Raw genomic sequence first — 6000 nt, forward strand, 5'->3', positions numbered from 1 at the left:
ATTCAGTCTTCATAGTTTGTATGTGTCCAGAAATTTCTCTATTTCCTCCAGGTTTTCATACTTACTGGTGTATAGTTGCTTATAATAGTGTCCACTGATTCCTTGTGTTTCTGTGGTATAAGTTTTGATGTCTTCTTTTTCACTTGATTATTTTTGTGTCTTCTCTCTTCTTTGTTTAGTTTGCCTACCTAAAGGTGTGTCTATTTTGATTATCTTCTCAAAAAAAAAAAAAAAAAAAAAAAAACCTTTTCTTTCATTGATCATTTGTATCATTTTGGGGGGTTTTATTTCATTTAGCATTAATCTGATCTTAATGATTTTTTTCCATTTACTAGTTTTGGGGTTGGATTACTTTTATTTATCTAGTTCCTTGAGGTGTAGTGTTCAATTGTTTTTTTGCAGCCCTTCTATTCTTCCAATATAAGCATTTATCACAATCAATTTCCCTCAGTACTGCTTTTGCAGTATCCCACGTTTTGATATGATCTGTCTTTGTTTTTATTAGTTTCAAGAAATGTTTTTTTTTTTTTTTTTGTCTTTTGTCTTTTTCCGTGTCCGGCAACGGATCGCAACCCTCAGTGTTGCCCCCGTACCGGACCGGGGACCGGCAACGGGATTGCAACCCTCGGTGTTGCTCCCACGCCTCGCTCAGCCAGTGAGCGGGAACCGGTCTGTATGTGGGATCCGAAACCTCAGGCGGGAGCGCCGCCGCGCTTCCCAGCGGCGCACTATCCAGTGCGCCACCGGGCCGGCCCTCAAGAAATGTTTTGATTTTCTCTTTAACTTCTTCTTAGACCCATAGGTTGTACAGGAGAATGTTAATTTTCATGTATTTGTAAACTTTCCAGAGTTTTGTGTTATTGACTTCTAGTTTTAATCCATTGTCATCAGAAAATATAAATGAAATAATTTCAATTTAATAAAAATTTGTTGAGACTTGATTTGTGACCTAACATGTGGTCTATCCTAGTGGCATGTTCCTTTTGCTGATGAGAAAAATATATATTCTGTGGTTGCTGGATGAAATGTTCCAGAGATCCCTGCCAAGTCCAACTGGTCTAAAGTGCAGTTTAAATCATGTGTTTCTGTTGATTTTTCACCTAGATGATCTGTCCAATGAGAGAGGGGAATTCAGGTCCCCAATATTATGGTATTAGAGTCTATCTCTTTCTTTAGGTCTAATAGCATTTGCCTTAGGCATCTGGGTACTCCAATGTTGGGTGAATATATATTTATGATTATTATGTCTTCTTACTGGATAGATCCCTTTATCCAGCTAGTCAGTCTGTCTTTTGAGTGGGGTATTTAATCCATTTACACTGAGTCACTATTTAAATATGTTGGCTTACTCTTGTCATTTTGATTTTTGTTTGGATGTTTTAAATACCTTTTGTTCGTTTATTTCCACTTTATAGTTCATCTTCTGTGTTTGTTGTTTTTTTGAGGTGGTTAGATAGGTTTTTTTTCTTTTGAACATTAGCAGTTTTGTTCTATTATTGGGTTTTATTCTTTCTTTTGTATTCATGGTAATGATTATTGTCATTCAGATATAAGATGCAGTACTTCCTTGAGAATATCTTGTAGGGCTAGTCATGTGGTGGTGAACTCCCATCATATTTGTTTTCATGGGAAATATACTCTTTCTCCCTCATTTCTAAGGGATAGACTTGCTGGGTATAGTAGTCTTTGCTGGCAATTTTTGTCTTTTAGTATTTTGAATATATCATCCTATTCTCTTCCTGCCTTTAAGGTTTCTGATGAAAAATCTGTTGTTAGTCTGACAGTTGCTCCCTAATAGGTGAGTTAATGTTTTTGCCTTATTGCTTTTAAGATTCTCTTTGTCTTTGAGCTTTCCCAATTTGATTATAATGTACCTTGGAGAGGATCTTTTTGAATTGAATTGGTTCTGGGATCTTTGAGCCTCCTTGACCTGAAAATCCATTCTCTCCCTATACCTGGGAAGTTTCTGCTTTTATTTAATTCAATATATTTTCAATGCCTTTTCTTTTCTCCTCCTCTATTGGAACACCCATCATTCAGATGTTTGTGTGGCTTCAGGCTGTCTGCTTGTTCTCTCTCACTTTCTTTTTTCTTTTTGGTCCACTTGTGTTATTTTGAAAAGACTGTCTTCAAGATCACAAATTTGTTCTTCTGCTTATTCTAGCACGCTTTTAAAGCTCTCAGTTGTGTTACAAATTTCATTTAATGACACTTCCAATTCCTTGAGTTCTGCTACATTCTTTTCTTTTTTCTTTTTTTTTAAAAGATGACCGGTAAGGGGATCTTAACCCTTGACTTGGTGTTGTCAGCACCGTGCTCAGCCAGTGAGCAAACCGGCCATCCCTATATGGGATCCGAACCCGGGGCCTTGGCGTTATCAGCACCGTACTCTCCTGAGTGAGCCACAGGCCGGCCCCTACATTCTTTTCTTAGGGCAACGGTCTGTACATTTCCTTCTTCAGATCCTGGATACTTTTTCTCATCTTGTTGTGCCATCTGAGTCATCTTCTATCTCACTGACTTTCCTTGGCATTGTTACTTGAAATTCCTTTTCAGTCATTTCATGGACTTCTTGCTCTATGCGGTCCGCTCAGTGAAATTATATTCTCTTGGTAGTGTCATAAGTTTTATTTTTCAAATTTCTAGTATCTCTAAATTGGTCTCTAGTCACCTGGTAGAGCAGCTGTTTTTTCCTAATACTCAAGAATGGGCTTTGAGGAGAGGAAATTCCTTTTGTAGATGTGTTTCATACCGACCATTGAATGGGGTGTTTTAGTACTGGTTTCAGGTAGACGCAGTAATGTAGTCTCCATGTAGGCACTCTGGCACAATTCTGTGCTGGGATTGTATATGGGTAATAAAATAAAAATAAATTTTAAAAACCTGAAGAAAAAATCTTAAAATATTTTAAAGTAAATAAAAGAGAAAATGCAACTTATCTAAATTTGTGGAATGTAGAAATAGTAACGCTTTCAAAAAATTTACATCATTGAATGTACATATTTTTTTTTTTCCCCTTTTTGTCTTTTTTCGTGTCCGGCAACGGATCGCAACCCTCAGTGTCGAACCCGTACCGGACCGGGACCCTCGGTGCTGCGCCCACACCTCGCTCAGCCAGTGAGCGGGAACCGGTCTGTATGTGGGATCCGAACCCTCTGCGGGAGCGCCGCCGCGCTCCCAAGTGGCGCACTGTAGCAGTGAGACACCGGGCCGGCCCTAGACACTTCTTCAGAGCAAAGGCCACATGCCACTGGTCGGTCTTCAGACCCAAGCACAGTGTCAGGCCCGTTGAGTGTTTATTACATTGTAATGAAGATCTCAGACTGTCTTATGAGATCAGTTGGTCCAAAAAAATCCCACTTTTTAAAAATCTTTTTGAATCCTAATTTGTTCATACAATATAGATCACCCCTCCTATTTTCTAGTCTGTACCATTGCTTAAAATCTTACTCGTAACTGCTGTCCTTCCCCAGAATTCTAAGTAAAAAAACCTCCTGCCTCTCCAGGCCCCAGGAGAGGCAGATAAGTTCAGTGAGGAAGGGCACTACTCACCTTTGGCTGTATTGCACTGTTTCCCCCCAACACATTCTTGAAAGGGCAAAGAGATTGTTGAAACTGCCATTTCTTTTCAGACTGCAGGATTCATGCTAAAAAAAAGAGAGCAAATTAAATTAAAAGGAAGCAGAAAAAATAAAAATTAGAGCAAAAATAAAATTAAGAAAGGAAATCGAGAGAAAATTGTCAACGAAGTTGATTCCTCAAAAAGTTCAATAAAATTGATAAGCCTATAGGTAAGCTAACTAAAAAGATGACACAGATCAGAATTTACTAATATCAGAAATGAAGAAGAGGACATCACTACAGAGCCTGTGAACATTAAAAAAATAAATACTATGAACAACGCTGGGAACAAATTTCACAACCTACACGAAATGGACCAGTTCCTAGAAAGACACATTTTCCCAAAACTCACACACACTAAAAATGCAGTATTAGAATATGACTATATCTATCATGAAAATTGAGTAAAAAAAAAAAAAAACAGTCTTCAAAACAGAAAGCATCTGGGCCCAATGTGTTTACTGGGGAATTCATCCAAACATTTAAAAGGAAGAAATTATATCAACTCTCTACCATCTAATTCAGAGAACAGAAGATAAGATACCTCACAAATCACTCTACAAGGACAGCATTAACTCAATACCAAATCAGACAAAGATATTTCAACAGAAAACTACAAACCATTATCTCACATGAACATACAAATATCTTTAAAATATTCAAAAACCTAACCAAACAATATTTAAAACGAATTACACACCACAACCAAGTGGTATTTATCCCAAGCAGGCAAAGCTTGTTCAATACTTGAACATCAATTAGTTTAATCCTTCACATCAAAACACTAAAAACAAAGAAATTAGATGACGGTAATATCAACATCTTCAGAAAAAGCCTTTGACAAAATACAGCACCTATTCATCATAAAAACTCTCTTCCACAACTTGATAAAGACTATCTACAGGAAACTGTAGTTAACATTATTATTCCTGGTGAAATACTTTTTTCTGAAAAGCTTTTCCAGAAAATCAGGAACAAGGGAAGAATAAGCCTTCTCACCACTCACATCACACTAAAAGTACTTCATACTGCAATAACAGAAGAAAATGAAATAAAAGATTACAGACTGGGATAAATAAGTCAATAAAAATAAATCGTCTTTGGTTGCAGGAGATAGGAGTATCTGTGTAAAAAATTCTAGTAAATAAATGAAAAAACTCCTTGAATTACTAAGTGATTGTAGCAAGATTGCAGGACACAAGGTTAATAAACAGAATTTTATCATGTTTCAACACACCAGTAATGACCAGCTAGGATCTTAAATAAAAAACAGAATACTGTTTGTCAGAACCTCAAAATATAAAATAGTTGCAAATCACCTATGTCGTAAGAGATTAACATCAAGAATACATAATGAAAAAACCTTCCACAGCTATACAACAACAAAACATATATCCTGTTTAAAAAACAAGCAAAGAAAGGGGCTGGCTGGTTAACTCAGTTGGTTAGAGAGCAGAATTGTAACACCAAGTTCAAAGGTTCAGTTCCTCATACCAGGCAGCCACCCCAACCCCACCCCCAACAAAAAAACAGCAAAGAAATTAAATAGACATTTCTCCAAAGATGATATACCAATTTCTAACAAACACATAAGACACTTAACATCATTAAACATTAGAAAATGTAAAACCATGATGACATTGCTTCACACTCAACAGAGCAGAACATGTTTTGGTGAAATTAGAATTTTAGTATACTGTGGGTAATGATGTAAAATGGTGCAGCCCCTGTACCATTTAAAAAAAAAATACACTGTCTTCTCAAAAAATCAAAAATGGTATTACCACGTGATTCAGAAGTCCAAGTTCAATGTATATATCCAAAATAATAGCTGAATCTCCAAAAGATATTTCCACACCAGTGGAATTCATAGCAGCCATTAGTCACATAGTGAAGTGGTGCAAGCAACCCAAATGTCTGTCCATGAATGAATGGATCAACAAATTGTGGTATGTACACAGAAAGGAGTATTAATCAGCCATAAAAAGAAATGAAATCTTGACGTATGCTATAACAAGGAATGGTGAGGACATTATGCAAAGTATTGAAATAAGCCACTCATGAAATCACAAGAATTGTACAGTCCCACTGATATGAGACAATTTTTTTTTTTTTGTCCTTTTTGAGACCGGCTGCACTGCGCTCAGCCAGTGAGCACTGTGAGCCAACCGGTCATCCCTATATAGGATCCGAACCCGCGGCGGGAGCGCTGCTGCGCTCCCAGCGCCGCACTCTCCCGAGTGCACCACGGGCTCGGCCCGATATGAGACAAATTTTGAGAAACCAAACTAGAACATCAGATGCCAGAAGCTACAAGGAGGGAAAAATTGAGGGTTGTCTTTTAATGGATATAGAGCTTCACTATTCCAAGATAAAAAA

Source organism: Galeopterus variegatus, unplaced genomic scaffold, assembly GCF_000696425.1.
Source record: "Galeopterus variegatus unplaced genomic scaffold, G_variegatus-3.0.2 Scaffold4030, whole genome shotgun sequence".
Taxonomy (NCBI): domain Eukaryota; kingdom Metazoa; phylum Chordata; class Mammalia; order Dermoptera; family Cynocephalidae; genus Galeopterus; species Galeopterus variegatus.